The sequence below is a fragment of the Pseudopipra pipra genome, chromosome 10, assembly GCF_036250125.1.
Source record: "Pseudopipra pipra isolate bDixPip1 chromosome 10, bDixPip1.hap1, whole genome shotgun sequence".
Classification (NCBI taxonomy): domain Eukaryota; kingdom Metazoa; phylum Chordata; class Aves; order Passeriformes; family Pipridae; genus Pseudopipra; species Pseudopipra pipra.
In genome coordinates, this window is record NC_087558.1 from 19,349,104 (window position 1) to 19,365,070 (window position 15,967).

Here is a 15,967-nt window from a genome sequence, read left to right on the forward strand (position 1 = left end):
CACCTTTTTTTTAATTCTTCCCTGGAGTAAACACTAGCTGGGCTAATGGCCAAAAATTTAATTACCTTTTTTCGCTCTTTCTGTTTTTCTTCTAGATGTGGGTAGTGTCGCTTTACATCGGACTTTCCCTTTTTTAGGAAGAGTATGATGAGGCATCTGCTCATACTTCCAGCAGGAAATGATCACTGGTTGCTTTCCCTTTGCAATAGCATTTGCTGAGTTGATTGTATTTGGCATACCTGGAACAGCTGAACTGGTGGGGTTTGGTCACAGAGAAATATTTGTGTTGTATATCCTAAGGAAGGTGCTTTTTTGTTCTTTTCATGCTATTATCTACTTACTCTGCCAAGGACTTAATTCATCATTTCTTTGCCTTGGTTTTACTCTGAAGGCAATGTAGAGCTGGGGTCAGAGCTGGCTAGAAAGTGAGACATCAGGGCTGCAGACATCAAAGAAACAATTTGGGATGTACACAATTACTCTTTGGGAATCCTGCATTCCTCTAGAGCCATTTGCTCATCCCTGTCAGAGTAACAGGGCTGTGTTGCTGCTCATTGACTGTACCAGTAGTTTGACCAAAAAAAAAAAAGAGCAGTGATAGCTAGAGAAGTATTGAACTGTTGGGAGGCAGGACTGATACCTTGGAGGTCACTGTTAGATCTGAATAAAGCTGTCTTGTGACTTAAGTGGAAGGAAAAACTGGCATGCTAGTAAACTTCTACCAGACGTGAAATTGGGAATAACTATGCAGCAGTGTCAAGCTGTACAGAGGTTAGAATGCAGAAAAATGACAAAAAAGGCCTGCAAAACACATAAAACCTGAAAATGTTGCCTGTGGGGTCTAGAAATCCTCTTTTCATCTCTTCCCCTGCAATACCTCAGGTAATTGTGAAACTTAAATGTAAGAGACTTTGCTGGAAAAAACAAACTGCCAGTAGCAGAGAGAAGGATTTCACTTTTTAGATATTCAGTGTGCCTTCCTTGCTACAGAACTTTCCTGTGGAGAAAGTGGGCAAGGGAAGGGGAGTTTTCAACTCTGCCTCTTGTCTGTTCATGCAGAAGCATTGGATATCATGGTAATTACATTACCCAAACTGCCTTTTGCCAATACAGCTGATTTTGCTGGAGAGAGGAAGCGTGTGCACTGTGCTGACTATGGGGTTACATGTAAAAATAGTTCATGGCTGTGATTACACTGGCACAATTGAACAGAACAAAAAGCTGCTATTGTCATACTGGCAAAATGATTCTGCAAAGAGCTGGCATTGGTTGGTGTAGAAATTAGTTTTAGATGGATTGATTCATTACTATTTGTAACTAATATTACATAATGAGCTACAATCCCTAAATAAAAATCTTGCCTCTGAACAGAATGATGCTTTCAGAAGCTGCTTCAGCATTTTAGTAGTTCTGGACTGCTCTATAGGCATTTCTGTTTCTAACTGATGTTCAGGCACTTGAGTTAGGAGCTTGAAGTTAGGTAGTGTGAAAGTGCATACCTGTATTTTAAGCCAAAGGGGTGATTATGTTTCTCTGGAGTTGGCAGATGTGCTCTGATGGTGGGTCACCCACTGCTGCAGCACCAGCCAGCGTGTGCCCTCAGCCAGGGAGGGGGCAGCTGCTTCCTTGGGCTGCTGTGAGGTCTGGGTGAGCTGTAACATTCTGGGATGATAAACCAACACCTGCTGAGTTTATCCACATCAGCAAACCCGGTGCCCGTGTTTCTAACACTTTTAACCATCTGGAATTGTAGCAAATACATTTTCTAAATGAGCAAGTACAACTTTGTGAGGTTGCTGTTGTTACTACAGGTACTCAGCTGTCAGAGCAGCAAGGCTGGATGGTCTTTTGTGTGCAAGAAAATTCATTGCCTGAGTCAATGTAAACTTGCAGGACATGTGGTATTTTAAAATGTCAGTAAGTTAAGTGGGGTCTGTAAACATTTCTAGGCAGATTTTGGTTCCTTGGCTAAGTATATACTTACTGTTTGACCATTTTGAATGGAAACATCCGTGTGGTTTTATTACATCATGACTTGATTAATTACAGCCAGTTGAACACTAAATTAGAGCACCAAGATACCTAAACACTGAAGAGCTTTTAGGAGAGCAGATTCTGAATACTGACAGAATTAAGTGTGGCGTTTCTGATTAAGATTGCTGTGGTGCAGATGTTAACACTGCCACTGCTGATTAAAAGAAATTGTAAATAAAGCCTGTAGAAAATTCTATGAAAGCCACAGTTGCTTTAAGTGGTGATTTTCCTGGCCATATGTATCCATTTTAGAGGACACTTAAAGTTTCTATAGGTATCTTCAAAAATGGAAATAGATTTCTGCTTAATCAGTACCTTAATTTCTCCAAAAACAAAAGTCTTCAAGGTATTTAAGATGGAAATGCTGATTCTTTCCAGCATTTTTTTATTTAAACTTAAATTTTTTATAAAGATGAAAAATACTAAGGATCTCAAGGCACAGTGAAGCTGTGGAGAGTCCAAGATCTTTTTACTTGCCTCTCTGAGGCACACATGTAACTATAAGGGGTCAGATCTCTTGGCAGTGTCTGGTCTGTCATGCTCACAATATGTTTAGGGACCTCTTTTCACACGATTTTTAAAACTGAAACCATCCCAGCCATGCTGAGCATCAGCAGAACATTTGAGCAACTCAACCCACAGTAGCAGCCACACAAGGGAGCCTGGGGCTCTGTAAATTTTTGGTGCTCTCTTTGCTTGTAAATTCTGGGCCATACCTCAGCTGCTGCTTTCCTGAAAAGTGGATATGCAGATGTGGGTTTTGTCTCACTGACAGATGCCAAGTGTTATATAAAAAGCATTTCAGAAAAGTAGTAACTGTAAGCTGACATTTGTTTGAAGAGACTGAAGATTGTATGAGTGTGTAGTCCAAAAAACGTTGCATTTATTGCTGATTAAGAAATTCTCCATTATCAGATAATTAATGGTGCTGTGTGACTCCCCATGCCAAGTACAATTTGGTAATAATAATTAGGTAGGGAGTTAATCTGTTCAGTCTCAATGGCAGCACAATAAAATGAGGCAGTAAGTTTAATGTGTGAAACCAGTAAACTGTCAGGTGTTAAATTAAACAACATAACTCTCCTGCTGATGGGAATCTTAACTTTTTAGTGGTGTACATAAAACAGGGTACAACTTGTTGTAGTTTTTCCATATATACCAATTTCAGTATAATTCCAGCAGCTATGGCCTTGGGAAATATTGAAGTTGGAGATCAGTGCTGTTTGTCCCTGTGGTGAGTCCAGTGCAGAGTTCAAGGCACAGCAGATAAATGTAAAAATTGGATCATGCCAGTATTGAAAGACTGGGCTGTTAAGAAGCTTGTTAATGTGTCACAGTCATGCACAGGGACAAGGTTTTCACTCAGTGACAAACTAGCTCATTTTCTGTAGTAGTAGTAGTGGTTTATTTAAAAGCTGTGTTTTAATGACAAGACAGTTTTAAATCACGTATGTTATATATATAGTTTTGATTTTTTGTCTGCTTTTGATTCATCAGTACTTAATAGAAAAATCAGGTTTAAGTTTATTAGTGATAACAGCTAATGCCTCTAATGCTTTCCCTCCATAATTAGCAACATTGCAACTATAAAAATAACTGCATTGCTTTGATGCCTACATGTGGTTGTGTCTCATAATTAATTCATTTTCCAATAAGAAATCCAATTTTAGAAAACAAGTTTTACTTTCCTGTATTTCTTCAAAGGAACTCAATTTCACAGTAATTCAATTATGTAACCACACTTAATTCATTGTTAATGCTAATAGAGTAAATATTTCTACAATAATTGGTTAGCTCTAAGTGTTGCTAATGATTTTGACTATCTCACCTTCAAAATTCCTCAGTTAGTCAGTGTTTCAAATGAGCATGACAACAATATTTTCATGCTTTCTTTCTTCTTTAGTTTTGTTCTAGTTTTTTTTTCTGTTTAATTTTTGTTCTCTTTTCTTAGGCTTTAGATCTAAAAAGTGTCTGCTATGACCAGATGTTGTTTGCCTATCTAGTATATACCGTTTCAACCTAGTTTTGTAGAGTTGTAAAACATTCATGCTGTAACATTACAGAAGATACAAGTGCAGAAATAACCCCCCACATATTAATCACTGCCAGCGGAGCAAATTGCAGTGTGTCATGTGAGGCATATGTCTCTTCATTTAGCATCAAACTCAACTTTTAATTTTTATCTTGTATTTCAGGAAGATCTGTTTATGCTGAGTTTTATTTATGCAGGGCAGGTATGAGAGCAATGTGTGAACTGGGAAATGGCCTCAGCTTCTCATTAAACCCAGTTCCTGAGGTGAAGTATTTCCACAAAACTTTTAGTGTTAGGTTGAAATTGCTAACAGAGGAGATTGCTTGCGTCTTATCAGTCTAGTAAGTGTGCTATGGGATAGATACATAAGGTAGACTCCAAAATATTCCATCACTGCCTGATTTTGTACCAGAGCACCAACAGGGTGCTCTCGCTTGGCAGAGCTGTGATGGCAGCATCAAACCAGACACCACTGTCAGCAGAAAGGGATGCAGGTACCAGGTGCCCTTGTGCATTGAAGCCACAGCAGGACTGACAGCTGACCTGTCAGGTGCTAAAACTGGTGGGATCTCTAACCCTCAGGCTTAGAAACCCTAGAGTAAATTACCTCTAATTGTTCAGTCTCCAGATATTTCTTCCCACGCATCCTTGGGTGTGCTAAACGGCATTAGGTGAAGCCTTTGCTTTAGGTGAGGCAGTTCAGTGATGTTGTATAAAGCCAAAGAGGTATCAAAGCTTCTTTTTTTTTCTTTTTTTTTTTTGGTAGAAAATCACTGTAAGATTTAGCAAGTGCTGTTTACAAAGGGTAATCGATGTGCCTCATTTGTATGGCAGCACGTTGCTATAGAACGTGGCAGGCCTTTGCCGGGAGGAAGAAATTTGCATTCTCCTGAGGATGGGAACAAATTCACTTCCTTTTGTGATGGAGAGCTAATTGCCACCCACTAATGGGAGAGCAAATTAAAGCCAAGGTAATGAATAACTCTTGGGTTGTATTTTGTTTTGGTTGGGGTTTTAACATAATTTTCCCTCCCCACTCCACCCCTTCCCACCCCCAAAATCCCCCGCTCCCAAAAAAACCCAAGTGCTTGACTCAGAGCAGTTAATACAGTTCTTTGATGGAGAGAAGGTTCTGGTTGCTGAACCTTTTCTTCATTCTCTTCACCCTTCACAGTCGCGTTATTAAGTATGTTTTGTCTTGACTGAAAGTTTTATTTAGTTATTCCAAGGGATTTTTTTTTTTTACCAGGTCAGAGATGAGGGAAAAAATGTCAATTATTTACATTCTTAGAAGGTAGCTGCTTAAAATAGAAGTCAGAGCAGTGTCTGTGAATGAGCTGTTGGCCAATTGGCAAATAACCTAGTTTTGGAGAAAACAGGAAAAAATGCAAAATAGAAAGAAATTATATTGAAGGTTAGGTTTAGGATGAAAATAATTTTTTGAAAGCTGATCTACTAGGCTGATGGTTTTTTTCCTGTCATAATCTGTCATAAAAATCTTAATCTTTACTATAACCAATGGCTTGTTATTTGATTTTTGATTTGTAGGGATTTTGATGAATTCTTAAAAACCTGTTTGAAATCAAGCTTTGTTTGCTGCATGTTTCACACGTTGAGAATACCATGAAGTTAGCCAAAACCAATTAGTACTAATTTTTAGTATTACTCTTAGGAAAAAACATTATATTAAATGTGTTTTGTCAAATTCTCTAGCATTTTTCTAGCCAAAATATCAGTTTAAAAGTGAACAAACAAGATTCTAAGATTGATCACTCATGGAATGATGAGGAGATTTAAATCAAGGAAAGATGAATTCTTGGGGAGCATCTTTCCCTTTTCTTTACCACTGACTCTAGGAAATTGCAGCTGATTTTGACTTCTCTATAATGTTTTAATTCCCCATGCCCTCCAGGTACATTGCCTGCACCAACTGGCTTGGAAAACCCAAGGATAAGCAGAGCGTTGGGGGTCTCTTTTAACACAGCTGAGTAGTATTAAAATAATATATGCAGCCAGTGTAGCTTGTATTGGTTATAGTTTTTCTGAAAACAAATGTCTGCTGCTGCATTTTGTCTATCTAATAATAATACTCCAGTTTAGAGGTTTTATGCAGTAAATACTATCAAACACTGTATTCCAGAGGACCAGTGGTAAAATCCTTGTAGTTGGTGTACATCCTGTGACTTCAGGAGGATTAGAAATTCAAAGCCTCCCAGGTGAATGAACATGTTTCCTTCACAAAACCGGTGGAAGATGAGACATCATGATCACTGTGGGATGGATTCAACTGTGAGGATGTTTGCAAATCTTCTTCATTTAGCCTATTACCAGAAGCAAGCCCAGTGCTATACAGCCAGCTGGCAGTTCAGTGGGTTCTTTTGCCTCTGTATCTCTCTGTTTTCAGACAAAATTAAGCCACAAATATACGTTATACAGTACAGCTCTGTATGGGCAGTGTCAAGAGAGAATGTCATTACAAACCTTAGGATTGCACTGGTGGGTCTATTTGCCAGCTTCCACAATTACAAACCTGTGGTTGCATGTTGTCATGCAGGATAAAATTAAAATCTTGCTTTCTTATTTCTTGTTTACAGCATGTATGATTTGGTTTTCTCTGTTCTGTTTCTGTAAATCTGGAAGATGCAATTTATAAAAACAAAGTTTGAAATGAATGTCAAGTAGCTGATGGGTTAATTCCAGAAATTTTTTTGTATATTATATGGAATTTGGGCCTTGAGGATAATTATTTACCAACCATCTTTACAGAAGAGGAGAAAAATTAACATGGAGGAGAAACTCAACTTAAAAGTCTTTTGTTTGGGTTTTTTACTTTAAAATTTTAATTTTAAAATTGAAAAATTTGATGCATTCTTGATAATTGATTTACCTTGGTAAGATATGATATAAAGGTAGTTCTCAGTTTCATCTCTGAAATGTTTGTAAACTGAAAAGTGAAAAAAATTTCCATGGAGTATCAAAAGAGCTGCTCAGCATGGGGGCTTAGATTACTCGGTTAGAATAAGCTCTGGCCTCCAACCTCTTTCTTGCTGAGAATCAGCCTGTGGCCAAACTGAAACAGTGTTCAAGTTATACTTCAGGCCCAAGATATATGGTTCTAATGGTTTGTTTCTCTGAGAAGTTAATGTTTGGTCTGAGAGAAGCAATTAGTGTGTGGTGAGTAAAACTGATGCCTCACAACTGCAGTAATCGGCGCTGGAGAAATAAGACTTTGTGCAGAAGGCTTAATTTTTGTGAACAACTTTTTATAGCATTGGCCTCTTTATCTGCAGCCAGTCAGATCCACGTCCACGTTTCAATAATTAAATCACTGTTTAGTCTTTTAAATCCAATTTGGGCCGTTTCTCAAAGAACATGGCTCCTTAGTCTGACATCTGGGTATTTAGTTTATCTGAGCTCTGAGTTGGTCATGTAAATTGAGTGTCTCTGGTTTGGATCTGCTTTTTGATGGGTAAACACATCCTTGCAGATGGGCTACAGATCCATGTCTTGATGTTGATTAGTTTTGTTGTGGGTTTTGTCTTTTATAGGGGTAAGGAGGAAACCTGGGGAAAGCAGTGAAGGGCAGTTAAAAAAGTAGTACTGGGATGTGAAATGTGTATCCTAAGGTGTTAATAGCTATTATGTGGATCTGCAGCATGTAAGCCAGTAAGTGTATTTCTGCTACCTACACAAAGTAATTACATACTCTTTATGGTAGTTCAGCTTCTTCCAGTGTTTTCTTTATTAACTTCTGTTTTCATGGAATTGTACTACAGGCTGAGTCTGTGTCTGGGTAATTTTATTAAAGCAGTTTTCAACAAGCTCTTTGGCTGTACAAGCATGGAAAGAATATTAAATTAAAAGAAAATTCTGAACCCAGGACACCTAATGTTCTGATATGTGATGTTAGGCTATGTCATCGCTAATACATTGTATAATTTCGGTTTTGCCACTTACTGCATGTAAAGTCAGTAATTTTTCAGCATCAGTATCTTCAAAACCAAGTGTTTTAACCACTGCAGTGTTAGCTAGAAAGTCACTGGAAGATCTTAAATAATGAGTTGGCTTTTCACTGCCTTCCCTTCCACTTTGAAGGAGAGTTGGACAATAAGAAGTAGCTGATGAGACCCAGCGTAGCAGCATCAGCTTTGCCTCTTTTAGCTGTGAGCAACACATTGCTCAGAAGTTCTTCAACCACAGCTCCTGTGAGACTGTGGAAACTGGTGCTGGAGTCAGTGTTTACAAAGGTTATGTAGGATATCAGGTATGGAAGTAAACTAACCAGACACTTGACTGAATTTATTAATAGTTTTTCCAAGATGATAGCTGGGTAGTGATGTCCTCGCTTTCTGCATCTGGGTTTAGGCACAATCCCAGGATATGATGGGTTGTGAGGGGAAGACAGGGTGATCTAAGAAAATCCTGACAAGATCAGTGGAGAGGTTTAGACCTTTTACATCTTCATCCATGTTTGCATGTGATATAATCTACAATGACGAATCTGAATTATTTCATAATCCCCACAGCACAGTAACTGTGAACTGCTTAGAATGCCTCCTAAAGACTTTTTTCATTCTCTAAATGAGCATAAAATCTGGGAATTTGGCTTTGATTTCAGTGTAATGAATTTGAATGAAGTTGCCTAATGCAGAGCAAGAGGACTGCTATGAATATGTATGCAGTGCTGCTGGCCTTTGTGAGCGGGTAGATCCTGGGGAGATGAAATGAGTGAGCTCCAGAGGGCTGATCTTCTGCGTGAAGGATGTTTGAGAACTTATTTCTGAAGTTTTTAATTGTTTTCTATTCTGTCTTCTTTTAAAAAGAATTCTTTAAGATCTCTGACTGTACTAGCACACAGCTTAGTATTTTGTTTTTTCCAGATTAGAGGTTAGTGAATTAAGCCTTCCTGCTTTCTAAATAAAGGAAACTTAACATTTCTGATTTTTTTTTTTAATCTCAAGACTTCCTAGTTAAAACAAAAAATCAGTAAGACATGGATATGTCAGAAGTTCACTGCCTTCTCCCTCCCCCCTACCTCCCACTCCACATTGAAATATGAATTATATTTCAATTCAAGTTAGTTAACTAATAAGAAAGATACAGAATTATTGTTGCGCATTTTAAAGTCTCAAGCAGTATTGAGTGTATTGTTGGGCAGTTATTAATGCTGACACAAATTTATATTATTCCTTTGTTAGGCTATACTTCACAAACGTTTTTTGACCTGTTTTTTAAATATAAATGTAATATTTATATTGCCTTGTATATTCCTCCATAAATTACAATGTATATTGTATATTGTATATTACAATGTATATACAATGTATATACTCTGTAATTGTAAACATAGGTTCTGACAATCAAATGATGGGGTTTTGATGGGTTTTCTAGTTTATTATAGTTTTTCTCAGAAGCTTCAGGTAATTAATTAAAAACCCCAATCTATTTATTTTCTCTGTCAAGTGGAAAGGAAATAAATGTAATGAAAGGATTTTTTATTTTGAATTGGAAAGTAAACAAGTCTGTGCTGTATTAATTTTTTAATTTTTTTTTTTTTTTTTTTTTTTTTAGTACTGAGAGTATACGGGCTTCCTGCAGAAACTGCCAGAGGAAAGCAAAGGTATTTTGGAGCAGAATAGAGTTCAGTAGATCTGTTGTCACACGAAAGATAGCTGGAACTCTGGGATAGTCTAGTTGACTGAATGGTTTTGCTTATACTATGTAATTATGAAATTACCCATGTTACATTCAAGCTGTTGTCATCTGAGCTTCAAAGTCAACACTTGAATTTAAAGAAATGATTTTTTGATGAATATTTTTAGTTATACTTTCGATAACTATTTATAGACTTTAAGGTTATCTGCACATTCAGGGGAAAGCTTCCATTTTTAGCTGTTCCTCATGGTCCAAAGGGTTTGCATTCTGTGATGTACAATGTGGAGGCTGCTCCCTGCACCTCCAGGGAGACTTGGGAAAATCAGTGGGAGAAAGCTGGGACTGCACAGGAAACAGCAATTGTAAAACATTCTGTAAGCAGAGGTACTGGAGCATAATGTTGTAGAAAGAGATGGAGAAGAGATTGTATTCCAACACGTGAAGTTTCCTTAGGAGTTTCACAAGCACAACATAAAATTACAAAACCTCTGCTTATTAAACTCTGGGAGAATTTTATTGCTTATGGAACTCCAGTCTGAATGTCACAGCTGTTACTAATTACAACCAGGAATAATTACAGCAGCAAAGATTAATGTAATCGCACATTTCAGAGCATACAGGATAATGGGAACAGAGTGGATGCTTACAGGGTGATGGGAGTTTAATGCAATGCACACATTCTTGGCTGGTTAATAATAACGTTATGCCTTCATGTAATACTTTACATGTCTATACCATTGTACATGCCTTTAATTTATAAGCCTTTAAAATACCCTAGGAGAAGAAACTGGCTTAACATCTCAGTCTGCCACTATCTTTGGATGTTGCCTATTGTGTTAGTAAGGATTCTTTGAGCAGTAACTCTTTTGTCTTCATTATGTATTTCACCTTGGTGTAGCTTTGTGGGTTTTCCATGATGTCTTCCAAAGCAGGAGATCCCAAGAGATATTAACTGTTACTAGATGATGCTGTGTTTCTATTTTTCACCTTAAGATATTGTTCTTAGGATTTAGCTAGCAAGGATTTAATGTGTTTTGGTTTTGGGTTTTTGGTTTTTTGTTTGATTTTTTTTTTTACCTTGTGACTTTTTGAAATTACTGTAACTAATATCATTACCATGATGCTTCTAGACCTAGAGTTACGAAACTCTGATCTGCAGACTGCTGGTACCTGCCAGGCTGTGGTAAATGGTCTGCAAGGATCAATAGTCCATTGGGCCTTTTGATGTGGAGTTTGATGAGAGGAAATCGTCATTTGGGAAGAGCTGGAGCTGACAGAGGAAAACACACAGCAACACTTTTCTTGTTATATTGAAGCCAGCATTTATGTTTCCCCCCATCTAAGAATATTTGTGCAGTCAGTTCCTCAGGTGGGATCGTGTTTGGTAAGTTGTTAAGGAGTAGTAAATGGGTCACCTGCTTACCATTTCACCTGGTTTGTAACACGTTTTCGTGTATCCATCTCTGCTGTGGATCTAGTAAATCCCTTCTTGAAACTTTTCCAGTACTCTTGGCATGGAAGTAACAGCACATGTTTTTGATGCAGCTTCTTGAAGGTGTTTCAGTCTCCCATCTTCTTTTCAGAAGATGGACTTCATTATGCAGAATAGACTTTACCTTCTTTTCTCTCTTCAGTGCCAGACTGGTGTGCAGTCAAATAACCACGAGGCAGCTGTTTCAGTGGGGCTTTATGTAGCTGAATTTTGTTACTAGTCTAATCAGCTTGCAAGTTGCCACTTGACTTTGATTTCCACTTAAGTTTTCTCTGGGAAAGGTGGCTTTCATTTGCAGCTCTTACTGTCTCAGCTAGCCGACCTTGCAGAGTGTGTTCATCCCCAACATGGGGAGCAGCAGCCAGGCACCAACATTGCTGCAGCTCAGGGTGCAGCAACACATTCCTGCAACACAAGGAAGGGGAGAACAACGTGAGGAATGCCTACTGTGCCCTAATGTTGCTGATTATGGAGAAGCGTGGGAAAGCTCCATTAACACACCAGCAGAATTGGAGGTGCTTCTGGCAGGTCCAGGTGCATCTTTCCATATTTACAAAAATTAATGTAAGGCCTTCTCTTTGTATTCTGTTAACCATCTTTATTTTCTTTCTTACTTTCTCTCTTTTTTTTTTTTCTTTTAATCTCTATGATGTTGTGAACCTCTCACACCTTATAGGAAAAGGATTTGGAGAACATCTCCCTCCATGAGGCAAATGGCATACCCCAGCTGTGCTTCCCAGGCTTGTTAATAGATCTGGTTTATTGTGTTCTGTTCCAGTGCCAGAAAATTTTGTCAGGCAATCCATAGTGATTGATTCTATGGAAACAAAACACCATTTCCTTCTGTTTTCAGTCTTGAGTCACGTTGTAGCTCTCACACCAGAGGCACTAAGCAGCCAGTCAGATTTTTTTCCCAGCAGTTCCAGAATTCCTGCACTTGTCTGCAAACAGCTGTACAAAATTAAGTGAAAATAACTTTCGGTTCTGGTCTTCACACCTAAAAAACATGACTTAGAGACTGATTGAAATGGCTTATCATCCTTCTGGATTTCATATGAAACAAAAAAAGCCACGTCCCAGATGATGGAGTTTCTGTAACTTCCTGAGTTTCATGTTGTCTTTCTTGATGTAAGGTGCTCCATTGCTGTATGGAATCAGTTTTTTGTGATTCCAGCTGCTGGCCATCAGTGGCAGAACTTGTGTTTAAGAATTTGATGCATCATTTACAGTTTACTTTGTCTTATTTTCCTTGCAGATCAACCTTTATAGTTTTAAGCCTTATACTTCATACTTTCAAATCAGAAAATCCCAGACAACACGAATGTTCTTTGCACTTGCAAACTGTGTAAAAAGCCACAGTGTTCTGTCACTAGATGAGGCTGATATAGAAATATTTGCAGTGGCAATACATTGCTCTTATCCACACGTCAAATGTGTTGTGCTAAGTAACAAAATTACGAATTCAAGTGATGGCTGCAAGAGCCAGCATAGTATCTGTTAGGCATCTCCCCTCTTAGTAAGCTTTACTGTGAATTCATTATAACTCATGGTGAAGTTCCACACTCTGGGAGTTAGAATTCAGGATATGGCTCAGTCAATAGAACATAGTCTTAAAAATAAATAAGTAAAGAAAAACCTCATTCCATAGATATTACAAAATATATCATTCTAGATTTCTTCTTGTTTGCATGCTGTGATGTTAACGCCTGATTATATCACTGCTGTGTAAATATGATTTTTGTTTAGCAGTTGAGCAGAGATACGATAAGAGGCTGTAGCCAAAGAAAAGATAACTTCAAAACTTCTTTCCATTCAGGTTGACACCACTGTTACCCTGCCTAAGTCCCTGTGTGGGGTTTCTGCTTTACTTTTTCAGTGGAAAGTCTCTGATGCATAGGAAGGGCTGATGTACATGGTTGCAAAGCACTGTGTGGCATTTGCTAATCAAGAGAGTAGCTTGGTTGTTCTGATATGGGAAATGATGTCAAACACAGATGAGATCATTCTCCTTCTAGGACAGGGAATTTTGGTGTGTTGGGAAGTTACTCAGCCAACATGGATTCACTGCTCTTCCTAGAAATGCTGCTCCTCTTGAGGATCACTGGTAATTATATTCACACAGTTCTCTTCCCACTGGCTTTCTCCATCAGGTGTTTGCAAGTCTTTTCTTGCCTTGTACAAAATATTTTCCTCTGTGTGACTGTGAGAAACAAGTCCAGTATTTAAAACAGCATGAGAAAGGGGGAGATGAGTAAGGGTTGGAAAAGGCTGCTGGGACAAGTAAATTGAATAGAAAAGCAGTGATGGGGAGGCATGGGTGAAGTCAAAAGCACGCAGGTTGGAGTGGCTTGGTGGGGAGTAGTGAGATTTTGTCAAAAAGTGATTCCATAATAAAGCACATTCCTCTTCCAAAATGTGGTCATCCACAGGGCATGTGAGTCTTTGTAGGCCTGACAAGGTAAATCCATGCCAATCCATCCTGTCAGGGTTAGATTGCCACCTGTCGTAACCTAAAAACCAGCCAAGGTGTGTTCACCTTTTCATTGCAACCAACTTCCAACAGCTATTCCATATCATGTCCTCATGGAACAGGAGGAGTAACATGGGTTAGTGGGTGGGCTTTATCCTAAATAGTTGGAAAGGTACTGCTGACTTAGAATATTTGTGAAATTCTCCTCCCCTTAAAAAAATCTACAAAGAAGCAGTAAGAGTAGCAGTACATTGTTTCTAGAGCAGTTTTAATTCTATGGGAAGATCAGCCATATTATTTGCAGTGCCCCACATGTTCTGATGTATTTTGTGAAGGTTTAAGCCCTCAATATTTCTCTGCCTTTTGGTTAAGTTCCCTGTTGATTCATTTTTAAATTCTCCATAAACGAAGGGACAAAAATGTCCTCTGTCAAAATGTTTTTCTTTTGTTAACTATGCTGTCATAATTAATACTGCATTATATAAAATGAAACATTGCTACATTTTCTTCATGGAATGCTGAAATATTTTGATGGTCTTAGAAGTTTGGATTTTGTACCTGGTGCATTTTTCCCAAAGCACTCTGGCTATGCAAAGCAAGCCAACATCCTTTCACAGAGCATGGTTCCATTGAAGACCTTCTCTCTCTGGGTCTGCATCTTTGGCTGGGTGCAGACAGCTGACCTTTGGGTGAACTTCTTGTAATTTGCTTTTTCTATTTGTTAATGATTTGAGATTCTGTGGAGGATTTGTATGGTAGCAGAATGGGAGATGAACAATAATGTATGTCCTCATTAAGTCTTCAGTATTTCTTTTTCATTGGACTTTTCTTTGAATGGGAAGAACTAAGCCCTTATTCAACAGTTAATGGCATCAGAATTGTCCTTCTTAAGTAAGCAAATGCTTACTGTACTTCTTAATTTGCTTTTAGTGAAAGGATTACACAGAGGCATTATTTGGAGTTTAACATAGTAGCTAGCAAGCATATGTTTGGTTGGGATTTTTTCTGTTTTCCCTGACATGGCTTTTTCCCCTTTCCAGGCTGACTATGTGCTGTCCAAACAGCCTGGCAACAGCCAGGGATCTTTTTGTCATTTTTCAGTCCAGTACATTCCCACACCTCTGTTTTCCATCAATAACCCACTATTTTGTCACTACTTTTCAAGTTCCTTGCATTAACTAGTATCAAAGGGTTTTAGAATATTATATGGAGCTTCTGGCACTTCCACTTTTTTTCCTCACTTCTAGAGACAGTATATTTTGCTGACTTCTGTGATGGTTGTTTATTTAACACCCTTTTATTTTTCTTTCTTATTTTCTGTGTTCTTCTCACTATCCCACCCTCCTTTTTTATCCTATAGCAGAGAGTGTTGGGCTTATCTTTGAGCTTATATTGACGATCTTCCATTGACCTGTTATTTAATATAAACATAAATAAATTTCTGTACATCACTAATGAGTGGTGTCATTTGTTTGCTGTAAAATCACTGCTATGATAATATTTTAAAATTAATGAAACTTATATTAAAATGTCTTTTTCTATCATCCCACACTTTTAAAAGTGAAATTGCAGACACTGGGGAAGTTTGAATTCAATTCTGATGTGACATGTTCCTATGCATTTAACATATGGCAGCAGCCTTTCTTTTTCTGGCTGTGATCCAAACTCTTGAGTCTCCATTCCTGTTTCTTTGCTCATTGAAACATCCACTCACTTTGGGTGGATTTAAGGAAAGGATATTAGGAAATAAATGGCAAAATAATGGTTCGTGTAATGAAAAGTACATGAAATGTAGTCTAAACTGGGTAGTTAACTGCTCTTTGTTTCTATATCATCAACACCATTCCAACAGGTTTGGTGAAGGGTTTTTTTTTTTCCATTTTGAAAATGTAAAGTTGCTTTGCTTTGGGTTTGAGTTGTCCTTATTCCATTGCAAATGAAACACACTTATTTTTAGCATTTTCTTCATTGGTGACCCAAGAAATTAATGAAATGTTCATATGAATACCTCGTGTGCAATTACTGCATGGTGCCCCCTTATAATTTATCACATTTAGATCACTTCTGGGATTGTGCTAATGAACAGCCCTATTTGCATGTGACTTCTTATGTGATCAGAACAGCATGACAGTCCATAAAAATATTTTTTGAATTAAACTTGATTTTTTTCTCTGTAGACAAATAACTACTGTACAACCAGTTTGGTTTTTTTCAGTTCAAACATTACATTCCCCTTTACAGCAAAGCACTGATCTTAAGCCATACCCCATGTGTTATCCAAAGT

General features: G+C 38.0%; 1 protein-coding gene across 5 annotated transcripts in view; it reads left to right on the plus strand.

Annotated features, from left to right (window-relative positions):
- The window catches only part of SPSB4 (splA/ryanodine receptor domain and SOCS box containing 4), a 159,240-nt gene that overhangs the window by 12,716 nt on the left and 130,557 nt on the right, over window positions 1-15,967 (plus strand). For 3 of the 5 annotated variants that reach the window (XM_064666565.1, XM_064666561.1, XM_064666560.1), the window contains exon 2: window positions 9,638-9,686. The exons of the other annotated variants lie outside the window; for them this stretch is intronic. The gene's annotated coding sequence lies outside the window, so the exon portion shown is untranslated. The remainder of the gene's footprint in view (window positions 1-9,637; window positions 9,687-15,967) is intronic. 5 annotated transcript variants of the gene reach the window in all.